This window comes from Ipomoea nil, unplaced genomic scaffold (assembly GCF_001879475.1).
Source record: "Ipomoea nil cultivar Tokyo-kokei standard unplaced genomic scaffold, Asagao_1.1 scaffold3264, whole genome shotgun sequence".
In the NCBI taxonomy this organism is placed as follows: Eukaryota; Viridiplantae; Streptophyta; class Magnoliopsida; order Solanales; family Convolvulaceae; genus Ipomoea; species Ipomoea nil.
Window position 1 is genome coordinate 9,600 of NW_017619692.1, and position 17,077 is coordinate 26,676.

Consider the following 17,077-nt stretch of genomic DNA (forward strand, 5'->3'; position numbering starts at 1 on the left):
GGTGTTAGAGAAGTTTGGCTAACATGATGATGAATGGTTTTTGATTCACATATATTTTGATGAATGGATTTTGGTGATCTTATTTTTCTTTGAATATTGAATAGTTGTGCATAATGAAATCTCTCTTGTTCAAAGTTCTAATTTTTGTTTATGCTTCAACGCTTAACTTCTTTTGAAATTGATTGCATTTGGAATTGGGTGGTATTGCTTTTCTTTATATGATGTCTTTGTAGAGAAAAATGCCACCAAAGAAGAAGTCTGCTCCCCCTAACACAAAGAAAAGGCCAAGAATTAGGACGGGGGAGTCTAGTAAAGTACAAGAGGGGAGCACATATATTCAAGCCCAAGAGGAGGAATCCCCACATTTTGACAATAAGGAATTGGAAGAAAAGTTTGAAAACTGGAAGAAGAACGGCTTTGGAGAAGTACGATATTTGCACCCGCCCGTGCTTGAGCAATTTGGCATTAAAGACAAGGTGTTTGAGCTTGTTGAAGGCCTACCGGAGTGGGAGTATTTTTTCCTTGATTTTCATGAGCCCACTTATGCCTTACCCACTTGGGAAATCCTTGCAACACTTTCATGCCCAAGAGAGGCTCATAAACCAAGCAAGAAGGACATCAAATTCACAGTATTTGGGAAGGAATTCCAACTTAGTGCAGATGACTTGGCTATCCACTTGGGTTTTTATACGAGAGAGGAGTTCGACGAGCATAACTCCATGAAATCGTTGACCGATGTCCCCGATCCTCCAGGCCGGCAAGAATTTTGGGACCAAATTTCTCTTCAAGGCTATGATTATGATCCAGGTATTAGCAAGCAAAGTGAACTTCCACTAGAGTTGAGGATCATCCACAATATTTTTGCCCACTCATTTACAGGCCGAAAGTCTTCTCCCGGGGTAGTGAGAAAAATTGATCTTTTATGTCTCTACAACATTGTCAACAAGGTTCCAATCTATTTGGGTGTTGTTATGGCTAGCATGTTCCACAATCACACAAACAAGGATCTAGCAACACCGTACATTGGACCTTTTGTTACGAAGCTATTAAAGAGCTTGGGTTTTGAGAAACAATTGGAGGAATTGCAGCCCATTGCACTTATGATCCCTCAATCTGAGCGCTGGCTCTTGAATTTAAAAATCTCACGCCCAATACCTGACCGTGTGCATGAGCAAGAAGTACCAGCTCCCCCCCGAAGCCGACCCATTCATGTGGCGGACTCCTATGAGCAAATGCAAGCGTTTCAGCAACAGTTGTTTGATGGACTTAGAGCGGACATGAATTCTAGATTTGATGGCTTCCAATCCACAGTGCTCCAGGAACTCCAGTCCTTACGCGCTTCCGTGGGAAGTCTTGAGACTCAAGTCACAGAAATGTGGACCCAGTGGCAGGACTTCAGAGCACATCACTACCCCACTCAAGGGCCTCCGGAGCACTGACTCCCTTCTCTTTTATTTTAAATTTGCTTTACTGCACTTTTATTTTATTTTATGCTTTCTTTAGTTGGTTTTACTTAGCACATTTTGAGCCCACGTAGGTTGCATGAACCTCCTCCTACTTCCCATGAATCATTTCAGGGAACTAGCACTTCTTCATCCTCGCTTTTGGATTATTTTTGTGAATTGTTCACGCTAGAAGGATGGATTTTGTTTCTTTTATTTCTTGGTGTTACGTTCCTTGTCCTTTTGATTATTGTTTCTAACTTCTCTAACACCGGGGACGATGTTTTTGTCTAAGTGTGGGGGGTTCGCTTTGGGCTTTATTTTATTTTTTTTTTGCTTATTCTTGCTCTTGAGCTTTGGAAGATAATTGTTCTTTTTAGCATTTAGTTTTCTTTAGGTTGTTCTCTTCGCATTTAGTTTCCTCTTTTAGTAGTTGTTGAAATCTCCCTTTTTGCTAAAATCATTTAGGATTTCACCTTGTAGCTTCTTGTAGTTGTGATTACTCCCCTTTGTTGGTTTGTGGTTTGTCTTGGTGGAACTTGTTACAACTCAACTTGTGATTGATGAGTCAAAGTGTAACGCATGATTGATCTATTCTCTTGCCAATGACCTTGTTAACCCCTTAATAATTAAATAAATTCTTGATCTTGTGTGTTGTGCATTGCTAGTGAAGGCTTATGCGAAATTCCGGTAATGGTTGTTTTGCTAGAACTTGCCTCATTACTCCCCAAGTGAAATCTAAGATTTGCATGTTTTGAAATGATTTAGGCCATTTTTGTTTAGCCCAAGCCTTTAAACTTACCCTTGTACATATTTGTTTACCACTAGTTGTCCCCGTTGAGCCTTTTGTGTTTGTTCAATAAGTGCTAAGCACTTAATCCCCTTTGTGTTTGTTTTTTTTCTTGTATTAACCCTTGTCATTTAACCCTTAAACCTTAGCCAAAAAAAAAAAAAGAAAAAAAAAAAAAAGTTTTCCAACCCTTGAGAGAATAGAACACTTGTTCTTTTTCATGGAAGAGATTCTTTTTCTTTTAGGAGCATGTTTTGTTAGCAACTCTCTCTATAATTGTGTCTAAATGTGGAGGTCTTGATTCATTAAAAAAGTTGGTTTGTTGTTCTACTACCCAAAAAAAAAAAAAAAAAAAAAAGTCATGAAAATGTTGAAAAGATATGAAGATGTGAAAAAGAAGAAGTTCAATAAAAGTTTGTTAGTTTGCTTTGAAAATTATTCTCAACCTCCACTACTTTAGAGTGTTGTTTTGTGTTTAGTTGTTAGTTGCTCCTTAGTTCTTTGATGTCATATCTCTTTCAATATCAATTGTGAATAAGTGCAAAGTTCTCTCTTTTGTTTGATTTCCTTACCCCTTCTTTGTCAACCATTCACCCTTAGCCTCATTACAAGCCTAATAAAAGTCCTACTTGATCTTAGCATGCAATCTTAGAGTTGAACTAGTGGGAGCATGAAGGGCAAGCCTATGGAATCTCATTCAAAAAGTCAAGTTTTGCATAATCTCAACTTAGTATTTGTGCACACTTGATCCTCACGCTCTATGATAATCTTGGTTATTGGCTTGAGAATGGAACTTGTGTTGAATGCTAAGATGATTCTTGAAACAAGTTGTGTTGTGTCGAGTTGGATTGTGGTTTGTTAAGTTGTGCACAGTGGGAGTATGACCAACTTCAGTACTATATTGGTGGTTTAGTCCTTGTTTTTGCTTGAGGACAAGCAAAGGTTTAAGTGTGGGTGAGTTGATAAGAGTCTTAAAGTTTATAATTTCACATTGCATTTAAGCTTATTTTCCTTATTATTTGTTATACTTTTGTCCGAAGTATCCTCATTTGATTCATTTGTGTGCTTATGAGTAATTCTTGATGATTTAGATGAATTGAGTGATTTTTGGGGCATTTCAGATGCATGTAGAGTCAATGGGAGTCAATGAGAAGCTATGAAGATGGAGAAACACCTTTTAGAGAGCCAAATTATGGTGTGTTTATTGGTCTTGGTCATTTGGACAAACAAAGGCAAAAGTGGAGCAAAAGAGCAAGAAGTTGAAATTTCCGGACAAATCATCCACTGCTCGGTTTTTTGATCATATCTCTGCGTAGGAATGTCCAGACCAAGTGAATTTTATATCATTGGAAAGATAACTTGAAGGGCTACAACTTTGATTCAAGCACCAAAGGCTAATTTAAAGGTTTTGAGGGTGAAAACTGGCCTAGAAGACGACCTCAGTGCACAGGCAGTGCACACTGCCTGTGGCCACGGGTCTGGCCACACCCGTGGCCACTGGGCAGTGTGCCCTGCATTTCTGGCCACGGGTGAAGCCACGCCCGTGGCCACACCCGTGGCCAGCCCTCTGCAACTTTTTGCAGCCCGTTTTTTACCCTTTTAAGAGGATTTTTCCACCCCAAAACATAATTTTCATTACATCTTTCATTTCCCTTTCATTTCTCTAGTGAGGGTTAGTTTAGAATAGCTTAGATTAGTGTAGATTTGTGTTTCCTTTCCATTTCCAAGCTCAAGAACATTGCAAATCTTGGATTTCAAGGCTTCAATAGAGAAGTTTTCTTATTCGTCTCTTCTCTTTACTTTTCATCTATGCTTTCAATTTCTCTTTTAATATTGTGTATCTATTGTTATATTATGAGTAGCTAAGTGTTTTGGGACTAGGATTTGGTTTGATTTCTTGCTATTGATGCCTATTTGAGTTGTATTGCATAAAGGGGATTATTTGGGTGATCTAGGGTTGTTGTGTGAAATGGGTTTGTTGAGAAATTTGTGTATGATTGTTGGATCCCAATTATATGCTTGATTTGGAGTGTGTTTGTTGCTACGAGAGTAGAGCTTGTACACTAGCCACACATTCACACACTTAATACCCAATACGAGAGTATTTTGGGTGTTAATGGGAATCTTTGCCTTGTGTTCTTGTTTGGGCATTGTTGGGTTGAATTGTCACGAGAGTGGAGTTCAATATGAGGTTGCAAGTCCAAATAGCTACGAGAGTGGTATTTGGACACTTTTGTGCATCTCACTTACCCTTTGCCTTGATTTAATTTCCTAAACCTTAGTACAATATTTGGCATCTTAGCTTGAATCAATCAAATCCTGGTCTTTTGTTTTACTTGTTCTATTTGTTATTAGTATAATCATATCAAACCAACTCCTTACCAATAGGTCTAGCTTCTAAAAGAATAGTTCTAGCTTGTGCTTAACTCCGCTTTGCAATCAATTCCTAACATTACAAGAGCCATCTCCAGTGGAACGATATCTAAACTCTATACTGTGATTTGATACTTGATGGATGTGTGAAAACCGTCATCATCAACTAGCATAATAGGTATACTTGAAAACACGAAGATAACAAGATGGTCAAAAGATGATTGCAGACGAAAGATGGATTGAGCAACTCTCGGATAGACATCTCTCCACAAAATGGATCTCATCATAAGTCAAAAGATAAGGACAATCTTTCGAAGATCTTCTTCGAGAAAACAAGTTTCAGATAAACTTGTAAAGACAACCTTCATTAAAAATAAAGAAAGAAGAATGTTGTCTCATGAATGCGCAATCATTCGGACAAAAGGTGTCCTAGGAATGATTTTCACAAAAGACAAGGAGCATTAATTCCGTTGTGCATTAAAAGTTTCTTACAAAATTGTGCAAAGCATATATCTAAGACGAAACCTTAATTCCGTTGTGCATCGCTCCGAAATGACCAACTTTGAAAAATCGATTAGAGTCTATTCACCCCCCCCCCCTCTAGACTCTCTTTTGACCCTACCGGGACCAACAAAGTTACTGGAAATATATATATAAAAAAATTGTATATATATGTTGCAGAAATATGATTATGTAAAGATATATATTTAAAAATGAAAAATGGAATAGAATCATTTAGTATCAACAATTTATAAGGAAAATTTTGTAATTAAAGATGGAAAAGGTTTTGCAAATACGAGATGGAAATATAAGGTTTAGCCAAAATTTGAATGAATATTAATCGAGATGGAAATTAATAATTTTTACACCAAATGTTATTTTATACTAAGAATATAAGGATTGTGTAATTATAAGGTTTAGCCAAGTATGTCAACAAAAAATAAGGTTTAGCCGGGATGAAAAAAATATTAATCTCGGTTATATATTTTATAAAATGTAAAGTTACTTGAAATATTTAAAAAATTCTGTATATATATGTTACTGGAAATATAGTTATATAAAGATATATATTATATTTATAAATGGAAAAAAATGAATAGAATCGTTTAGTATCCACAATTTATAAGGAAAATTGTGTAATTAAAGATGGAAATGTTCTTGCAATACGTATGAATGATTCAAAAGAAATTAATTATGACTGATTTTGTAACATATCTTTATCCAAAACCATGGGACCTCATTACAATGGGTATATATAAAGATGTGTAATTATGTGTAGAATGTGTAAGGAAATTAAATATGATCCCCATATATAATTCATTGAACACTGATATTTAAAATCTCTAAAGTTTTAGCACCAAATGCGTATATCTACCCATTGACTACGGATGCGTACATCTACACATTGACTATTAATTGGACAATTATTTGATCAAATTCAAGCAATGATAACATCATAAAAATACAATCGATCCAACTCGATTCTTCAATTGCATTATATAATATTCGATGTAATAATTTATATATATAATTATATATCGATCCAAATATTATTAAAATATTTTAACAAATTCATTCCGTGCAACGCATAGGCGAAAATACTAGTATATATAGAATTAATTTCTTTTTGCTCTAATCCCTCATTTAATTATGAAATCTTAAATTTAGAGTCCAACAATGGTTAGTTGCATAAAATTCGCAATCAGGAGGAGAGGGAGAATACAATTTTACCTTAAATACAACTCAACTCATTCTTGAAAATCCCTAAAACTCCTGCAAACCTTCGATCAGCTTGTAGGATACGATGGGCGGCGCATCGGAGAAGACGCAACCTCTTCTTCTTCCCCAAGATATTCTCGTCGGAATCCTCTCCAAGCTCCCCGCTAAATCGCTAGTACGATTCAGGTGCGTTTCTAAATTCTTTTGCGCTCTCATAGCCGACCATGGCTTTGGCGTTCTGCATCGCAGCTTGTCCTTGACACTTCCCACTAGGGCGGGCATCCTCATCGCTATCATACAGCCAAAGCGGCTCTCCTCCCGTTCCTCCCATGTGTATTACACCATAAATTTCAGCCAAGGGCAGCCGGGAATGCTCCAAGCCAACCGTCTCGGCTACTTGGACGCTGAACCATTTCTGGAAGGCTGTCTACACTCCTCCTCGGATGGCCTGATTTGTATGTCCAGACCCAATGGAGACGTCGTTGTTTGCAACGTTTGCACGGGACAACGTATTTCCCTTCCGACAATCCAATTCCACTTCCCCCATCCATCTTTATCCTGTGCACAGTTGGGGTTTGATTCACAATCTAAAAGATACAAGGTTTTGATGTCAGCCTGTATGATTGATCGAGGCAGCACGCCCATCCGCTTCGAGTATAAGCATTGGGTTTTGACTGTGGGAGTGGACAAATCATGGAGGGAGATCAACTACCCCTTTTCCTACCCCTTCTACCCCTTTGATGACTATGCCTGCTTTAACTTCTGCTATGATACTAGTGTCTACATTGACGGCGTTATCTATTTCTATAATTGGCTCACTAAAGTTGATTGTCCTAGCTTCCACATAGTAGCATTTGAAGTTGGGTCTGAGACTTATTTTTTGATACCATTTCCAACTGAACTATCATCATTATGGGAATATTATGTAGTTTTATCTTCAGCTTGGGAAAAAAATCACTTTCTTAACCAAAATTTTGCATTTGCTACAAGTTGATGGAGGTCGACTGGCTATGGTTCGTGTTCGCCCAAGAGAATTCTACATGGATGTTTGGACTTGGGAGAAATCTAAGGAATGCTGGGAGAACATTACTATGACCATTCCATTAGAAGAGGGACTTAGGAGCACATTCCTGCGTCATACTACAAATCATGATGGGGAGATTGTGTTGTTATTTATGAATAGTGAACGGCTTTCCATTTTGATTTGTAATTTGAACACTGAGGTTTGGAGACAATTTGATTTGGGTGGAGTTGAGGAATTTCCAGAAGAAGTTAGAATGTACGGGACCATGGACAATGTGTTTTCTTTGGAGTAGTTGACAAGCGTGGTCTGATATGCTTGGGAAAAATGAGTGCTTCAATTCACAGGATTAATATTTCATTTTTATATATTAGTAAGGTTGTCCATTACACTACGGATATGTAACTTTGCAAGGGGGATATGTAACTTTGCAAGGGGGCGAGGCAATCCCTTTAGTTTATTTGAAGCTAAAGGTTTGAGAAAACAATATAATGCCCATTTTTGGGATTCTTGCTGAACTTCATGTGCAAACAATTGTTGGATTAGTATTTCTCACATGATACGAATTGAAGTATTTATTTCTCACATTATTTTTGCTAAAATTATAAATCCCTATTTTTGTTGATATATATATATATATTATTTATTTTAATTTATCGACTTATTTCCACCTACAATCGTAATTAAGGTGAAAATAAGGGACCGCCTACGAATTATTAAAAAACAAAAAACCATTTTAAAAGAAAAATAATTTTTTTGTTAGTATATACAGAATATCATGTTGTCAAAGTAATTTTCCAATTTTTTTATCGAATTGGCTAGATATGGATTGCATGGTCTCACTATTCTATAAGAAAAATGCACGACCACTAATTAAAGGTATATGCACAATAAATTTTATTTATGTATAATAGCTAGTAAATTACACAAAACTAGTAAACCCTCTCCTGAGTCTCATTATCTAGTTGAAGTTGATATGATGGAACAGGTAAATTAGGAATATGCTTCAATAGAATTATAGAATACATTTTTTCTGTTGTAATTCGCCCTATCAACTCGTTGGTTCTCGCGTGATGTTTGCACGGTAATGCTTGGAGATTGTATGTATATGAGTATATAGAATAGATAAGTAAAAGGGGAGGAAGAACACAATGTATAGAACACAATCACATGAGACTATCTTTTCATTAAGCTTTCACCCTCAATTTATAGGGATGATTACAACCTTTCACATCCTTTAACATAAGTAATGAAATAAGTAAAGGCTAACAAAAGGTCACAAGTTTAATGGTCATAATAATAAAATATTTATAACACTTCCCCTTGGCCATTAAATAATTATACTCATGCCTCGTTAAAAACCTCGCTAGAAAAACCTAGACGAGGAAAAGAGTACACGAAGTATGTTGATCCATGTGTTGCATCGGTTGCCTCATTAAAAACCTTAGCCTAAGAAAAAATCCAGTGGGAAAAAACTTAGCTAGCCAAGGAAAAGAGTACAACCATAAGCCTTCTGGGCATAATCTCCAAGATTTCAAGAGTCTTCAGGACTATTCACTCAAGTGCACCGACATCGGTTGCCTCATTAAAAACCTTAGCTTGAGAAAACCCTGGGGGGAAACTTAGCTAAGGGAAAAAACCTTAGCTTGAGAAAACCCAGTGGGAAAAACTTAGCTAAGGGAAAAAAAGTACAACCATATGCTTTCGTAGCATAATCTTCAAGATATCAAAAGTCCTCTAGATTTTCCATTTTAGCACAGCTAGGGGTTGTCGCTCCCCCTGAAGATAACATTCTTCTAAGCCTACGCATCCCAATTTTAGGCAGAGACATAGTGAACATATATGCAAGATTGTTCAGTGAGGCAAACATTCTCAACAAGAATTTTACAACTCTTCTAGAGTTCGTGTGTGTAGAAGGACTTAGGTGCAACATGTTTTGTAAGGTTCCCCTTAAAAAAATTATTACTTGCTTGTGCAACACAATCTTATTTGTCCTCATATGGGGCATTGGGGTTAAAAATATAACATAACCAGTTTTGGACTTGGCATCATAGGGATCAAATAAAAGAACCAGTGCTCAAGTAGCCCATCAAGACCACATATGGGTTTCTCACATAAACGTCAAAAACTTTGTACCTCGAAGGTGCTGAAGGATATGTTAAAATACCATTCCAATTTTCATTGTAGGGGGGGAACACTAAATGTTGCTAGCAATTTCATCGCAAATTCAATATCAAGCCTGATGCGATTATGGAACTTCTAGTTCAATAATAGTGCTCCAAAAGTAATGAAGTAATGGACTTCCAGTCCTTAAATATCCTCATTATAATCTTCATGTCTAAATGGTCATTTATCTACTTCAAGAGATTATTGGGCAACCGTTTGTGTGATAAATAAATACTACTTGTCTATATAAAACATCTTCAAGATATTTTTCAAGTAAGCTAACTGGTGTATAAAACTTCTTCAAGGAGAAGCTCGATCTTCAGGTCGAGACAATACTTGGATTTCCAAGTCTTTTATTTCAAAACTTCGTCTTTCGACATGAGCTGACATCACCAAGCTCTCTATGTGTTTCAATAACATTTAAATCATCATTACCAACTGAGATAATAAACAAATAACTCCATTAACAATTCTTTAACGAACACATAATGGTACATATTTGCATATTCCTTCTTCGGGAGGAAAACACTCAGTCAATAATATTCAAGTCATACAAAGACTTTAGTAGTTTAATGATACTCGTTGCCATTTTCACTTTCCTAATTTCAAAAGTGTTGAATCCATCAGGGATTTACAAATAAATATTAGTGTCTAATGACCAGTAATTAGTTTGCGGTCATGATACTCATCAACTGCATATCTAAATTTATAATTCACTGCCAATGATGTTAATTAGCGGAACGTAATGCCATCTGTTATGGGAGAGAACATTTGATCAAAATCAATTTAGGGTCTCTGCGTAAACCCTTAAGCTACCAGTCTCGCTTTATATCATACCACCAGATTATTTGTATTCTCTTTTGTACAAACACCCATTTGTAACCTTCAGGGTTAACATTAAATGGTGTACATGTTATAAAGAGAATGCAGTTTTAGCGAGTTGAGCTGTATATGCCTTAATTGCCCTTTTATACACAAAAAAAAAAATAAAAAAATCAGGCCACTACTGTGCCTAGCTCTGGATCCAGATTCTCATATACTAAGAGCAATTTATAAGGCAATTGTGTTGTTGACAACTATAATATTTTTCATAAATTTCTCCCATATATATAAAATAATGGCAATTTCTAATTCAACCAGACTCTAGCCATTTCCCAAAGATATTTTTATCTGGTCGTTCCGCATCCATAGTATTATGATTTTGGGTGCACATATAATTTTATTGGAATTTTTCGCATTCCAGACGAATGTCTTCTGGACGAATATCTGCAGGACATACTTAGCTTCTTTAAGCGATTTCAAGAGTGACGAAATTTTCTACTAGATATAGCTTTCCGCGGATTCTTGTCTTTTATACCAACATGTCTCCACGCTTCTGGTGTCAAGGAGCATTGTAAATACATACGGTCCAAGTTCGGGAAGATACATGGGACCAAGTCACTCTTTTTATCAGTATATATATTGGCAGATTAATTATCTTCTGAACTTGCCAGTTCAGTTTACTTCTTATGAACTTCTAGTTCAGTCAACCTAGTACGTGGATTCAAATATTGAAGATCAATCATTCATAGAATTTCTCAACATTCTATAAAATTTGAGCTCTTATCTCCCCCTAATGCCGTGAAATGATCTTCATAAAGTGTGCAGTCAACGTACATAATTATATATTGATCCCTTATAATGGGCTCTAAAGATTTAAATATCAGACGGAAGTTCATAATCAACATATACATGCCCACAATGTACGCTATGGTGGTGATATAGGAAAAAGGCTGCACATTGTGAATAAAACGCAGATGGAAAATGTTTGATTTTATACCACGTACTAGGTGTTAGGGGGAATACTTATGATATGCAGCAGGCCAGATTGTGATAACAACAATAACATATAAAATTGATGTCCCCAACAAGAAAATATATAATTGCCCAAGGCGATGCACTAGCTCATGCTATACTATAAAATCATGTGGGTATTTAAAGCCTTTAAAAGTGCATAGCAATATATGAAGTACCCAAAACACATATGCAATCATCTAAGAGTAACACATATAATCAAATATGAAAGCATACATATCAAATGATATTATAAGGGTACACAACAATCATAAGGAAGTTGGAAGCTTGTCAAATAAAATAGATCTTCAGGATCTCACAAAAATCCTTATCCTCAACTTTACATTAGTTCACTGACTGGTTTGGGAATTGCTTCGTGCAAATTTCCATGATATAATTCACTCCCTCATTTCTTTCGGACAAACTGATATGAAATAATTTATTCCTTCGTTTGCTTCGGGCAAATTGATATGATATAATTCATTCTCTCATTTGTTTCGGACAAACTGATATGATATAATTCGCTTCTGTCTTCCAAACCAATAACATCTAAATTAATCATATCATGTATGGCATTAGTCAAAGATCATTCTTATAAAGGAGTATACCACTCCTTAAACAGCACAGAATTGCACTAAGCCATAGTCGGAGAGGGATTTGTCTTGTTGACATCTTAAATTTAGTCAAAAGATGATTATCATAATTTGTTGATAATAGCAATCCTTCCGAGATTGATATAGGACTTATGGAACAAATAATATTCAACTTTGAATTAGCATCGAGTCAATTGCATACGAGAGTCATGATTGTATGAATGAGAAAAACCTCCATAAATAAGCATGCAAACTAAAAGAAGTAACTTCAAGAAGTAAACTTCTTCCCCGGAAAATAAAGTCCGGGAAGTAAATATCATTCGAAAATTAAAATTTCAAAAAGTACGATTAGAAAGTTAAGCTCAGAGGGCAAGCTTAGAGAAGTAAACTTTATGAATAGACCCTTCAAGTAGTAAAAATAGCAAGGAAAATAAGCAAAGTAAAATCACTTTGCATTCATCATAATTTGCATCCAAAAATAACTTTGCACTCAAAGACACTTTTGGAGTATATATACTTCTCGGCCACGCAATAAATACTGCGGCCATGAATTAACTTTTCAGGTGCTTCAGGCATAAACTAACTTCTCGGATGCTTCGAGCATGAGCTAACTTCTCAGATGCTTCAAGCATGAGCTAACTTCTTGGATGCTTCATGCTTCTAGCATGGACTAACTTTTTCAGCCATGAATATATTTTCATGAATTACTCAAACATTATCATGACACCAATCATTCTCACTTGTATGAATTTTCTGCAACAAAATCTCACCAGAAACAACCAACTCTCTGACCTTATGAAACCTTACATCAATATGTTTGGTTCTGGCATGGTATACTTGATTTTTAGCTAAGAAAATGGCACTTTGATTGTCACAGTGTAATTGAACTCCATCTTGCTCAATACCCAACTCCTTAATCAAACCTGAAAGCCACAAAGCCTCTTTAGCTGCCTCAGTCACAGCCTTGTATTCTGCTTTAGTTGTAGACAAAGCTACAATAGACTGAACTGATGATCTCCAGCAAACAGGACCACCCCCAAGAGTAAAAACATACCCTATTATAGAACGTCTATTATCCATGTCTCCAGCATAATCAGAATCCACATATCACATGAGTGTTGGAAAATTAGCTTAAAATGGCATATTAAGTGGCTATTTTGTGGTACAATTATTAGTGGGTTCCACTTCCGATTTGGGATCGGGTCAAAGTGGATTCATGTTCTTCGTAGTGAGACGAAGAGATTGATATATTGTACGCTCAAAACGGATAATGGTTGAATGAGATATTGATTCTCAAAGTAGACCCATTTAAGTTGGGAAATGAAGGGAAAGTAGTGGACGTTGTCCCACATTGGTTTGGAAACAAGATTTGCCCCCCTTATATACAAGAGCTCATTTCAAGCTTGTAGAATTGTATAGTATAGAGGCTCTCTCGCGCACGCGGGGGGGCGGGGGGATGCAAATCAAAATCCAACTAGAAGAGCTTAAAAGGCTTGAATCAAGCCCGAGCTCGCGTGCGCCGGCACCTGCGGGGCTAAGTTATGCCAAACTTCGGTATCATTTTCCATCTGTTATAGTCACTTGGCTCGGCCGAAACTGAGAGCACCACTCTCGTGCTACAGAGAGCACGAGAGGTTGTGGTGCACCGAGAGCAAAACTCTCGTCCAACGGTGAATACGAGAGGTGTACTCTCGTATTGCACCACAGCACGAGAGCTGTACTTTCGTGTTGTATCACAACACGAGAGTGGGTACTCTCATGCACCCCAACCGGTCAGAAACCTGAAAGTTCATCCTGTTGTACAGATTAACTCATCTGTTACGGAATTAATACTGTTTTTAATTCCAATTTTAAATTCTGAGTTTAATCCTACTTAGTGGGTGACCGTTACAGGTGTTATACAATTGGTTTAATACCAATTAAAGGCTATGTTGAATGCTATCCCTTCCAATAGCCCTATATAAAGGGAGGTAGAGCAGTAGCTATTTTACACAGTGAAAAACGAAAGGAATTCCAGTAGCTTTCTGCTTCAAAACTTTTGCTTCTACTCTCTTCTTTCCCCAGCCGTGATCTAAGCTTTGCTTTGTTCGACAGGTTCCTTGTTTAGGTGCTTAAACAAGGAATCGTGGCACGTTTTATCCTGGGAAACCTAGGCTACAACGCTCCTAGCACTTGTGGGAGGTAGCAAATAAGGTTTTAAGGAAAAGAACCTTACGTTCAAACTCGTGCTAAACCTTTACCCAAACACTCAACCTTTTCCTTCCCAGTTTTTTCTGCTTTCCCATATAATATTAATCTTTTCGTAGGATTATTATTTTTTGGACTTTTTCAACCATACTACCCAACAATCTTAAAACCTTATTTCTGTTTCCCGTTGGTTATTTATCTCTAATTTCCTAGAAGAAATGGAGAATCCAGTTTTGCTAGCTCTCGGGAGGAGAATGTTGTTGAAAACAACAATGGTGGGAATGACAATAATGTTGCTAATTCCAAGCTACACCAGTGAACATTTGTTCACAAGATGGTGGGAGCACCGAGGGATATATTCCCATGACTCGGTACCTACGGTACCAAGTGGTTCGGCCGAAAGACCGGAGGAGTTCACCGGTAGTGGATCGAACTTCAAAAAGGTGCCAACAAAAGATGTTGTTTACTGGCAACTCTCGGCTTGGCGAGATTCTTGACCGAGACGGTTCCCGAATTAAGGGAACAGGATGCCCAACCTGTGATGGCAGTTGGCTATTGGAAGGATTCGGACTTCCTATGCCGAAACTACATCCTGAACGGATTATGTGATGCGTTATACGATGTATATCGCAAGATTGGCACAGCAAAAGCGCTGTGGGAAGCCTTGGATCATAAATACCGAAGTGAGGATGCCTGTGCAAAGAAATTTGTGGTTGGCCGATTCCTTAACTTCAAATGGTTGATTCCAAGACCGTGACGAAGGCATGACGTTGAGTGAAGCCTTCCTAGTGGATCTATTATCCACTTGCTGCCTCCAGGGTGGAAGGACTTCAAGAATTACCTTAAGCATAAGCGAAAGGAAATGAACCTGGAGGACCTGATCCAGCGACTCCGAATTGAGGAGGGGAACAGGACGAATGATGGCAGAAATTCTGTCACTGTTGGCGCTAAGGCCAATGTTGTGGAGCATGCTAAAAGCTCCAAGAAGAACAAGAAGGACAAGCAGAAGCTAGGTCCGAAATGAGCATTACCAAGAAGAAATTTCATGGAAAATGTTTCAATTGTGGCAAGTCTGGCCACAAGTCCTCTGAATGCAAAGTTCCAAAGAAGAAGAACAAGAGTTCTGAAGCCAACATGGTTGAGGAATGCAGTCAGAAGGAGGTCGAGATTAGCCTTTCGGCTATATAGTGACCGAGGTGAACCTCGTGGACTCTAACCCACGAGAGTGGTTCATCGATACTGGTACGACAAGGCATTTGTGTTGCAACCGAGAAATGTTCAACACCTTTGAGAACATTGAGGGCGAGAAGTTTTGGATGGGAAACTCTGCTCAGTCTGCTGTGGAAGGCGTGGGCAAGGTGTTCTGAAGATGACTTCCGGGAAGGAACTGACGTTGAATAACGTGCTGTATGTTCCGGAGCTGAGTAAGAATCTTGTGTCTGGCTCTCTGTTGAACAAGCATGGCTTTCGCATGGTGTTCGAGTCAGACAAGGTTGTTTGTCTAAGTTAGGAATGTTTGTAGGCAAAGGTTATGTAACCGATGGGCTCTTTAAGCTCAATGTAATGCCTATTACTATGAATAAAAGTAAAGTTACTTCCGTTTACTTGCTTGAGTCTTCCAATTTTGTGGCATGGTAGACTAGGTCACGTTAATTATAATTCTATGATAGAGGTGGTGAGTACGAAGCACTATTGATGAGAGTTAAAATGATTAGCCAAAGGGGTACTAACCGGTTTAGACTTACTCATCCCAAACCTGTCAAGAATTTTCTCTATATAACTCTGTTGAGTTAGCCACAACTTTCTTGCACCTCTATCCCTGTGAATTTCCATGCCAAGAATTTTCTTTGCAACTCCTAAGTCTTTCATATCACATTCCTGACCCAACAAAACTTTCAATGCAGTAATATCATCCATACTCTTAGCAACAATCAACATATCATCCACATACAGTAAGAGAAAAATAAAAGAACCATCATCAAGGCTTTTAACATAGACACAACAATCATACTCATAACGTGTATAGCCAGTTTGAATCATGTAAGCATCAAACCGCTTGTACCACTGCCGTGGAGCTGTTTCAGCCCATACAAAGACCTCTTGAATCGACAAACCAGGTGCTCACCTCCGGGTTTAACAAACCCTTCAGGTTGCTTCATGTAAATTTGTTCATCTAGATCACCATGTAGAAAAGCAGTTTTCACATCCATTTGTTCCAAATGCAAATCCCAAATGGCAGCCAAAGCAAGTACTAATCTGATAGAAGTATGTCTAACAACAGGAGAGAAAACCTCATCATATCTATCCCCTTCTGTTGAGAAAACCCCTTCGCAACTAACCTAGCCTTAAACTTTTCCCCTTCTTTTTCTGATACTGGTGGCTTCTTCCTATAGACCACTTGCACCCTATAGCCTTCTTTCCTTGAGGAAGTTGAGCTAACTCCCAAGTATGATTCTGATGTAAAGACTCCATCTCCTCAATCATACCTACCATCCATTTATCTTTCTCTTGGCTAGAAACAGCCTCTTGAAAGGTAACTGGATCATTATTAGAAACAAGAAGTGCAAAAGAAACCATATCCTCAAACCCATACCTACTAGGTGGTTTGACATTGTGGCGTCTTGGTCTATCTCTAGCCAAACTGTGATCTTGTAAATTTTCTGAACTCGAACCTGCTGCAGATGTAGTATCTGCAATTTCTTGAGTCTCAATCGTAGGTGGATTAACTGCTTTCTCACTCAAAGGTACACGATCCATATCCACTTCTACTGTGCTAGAACCATCAACTAGTGTATCTTCTTTCTTTGGCTGGAACATGAAATTCTCATCAAACGCTGCATCTCTGCTAATCACCACCTTTTTGGTTGCAGGATCCCAAAACTTATATCCTTTTACACCTTTCTTGTAACCCAAAAAGATGCACTTCTTTGACTTGGGATCTAACTTTGATCTC

General features: G+C 37.7%; 1 long non-coding RNA gene across 1 annotated transcript in view; it reads left to right on the forward strand.

Annotated features, from left to right (window-relative positions):
- The first annotated feature begins 6,431 nt into the window (after positions 1 to 6,431).
- LOC109169215 overlaps positions 6,432 to 17,077 on the forward strand; it is a 17,961-nt gene continuing 7,315 nt past the window's right edge. Inside the window, exons 1-2 of the long non-coding RNA XR_002052204.1 lie at positions 6,432 to 6,941; positions 11,998 to 12,003. This is a non-coding gene — a long non-coding RNA (uncharacterized LOC109169215). The remainder of the gene's footprint in view (positions 6,942 to 11,997; positions 12,004 to 17,077) is intronic.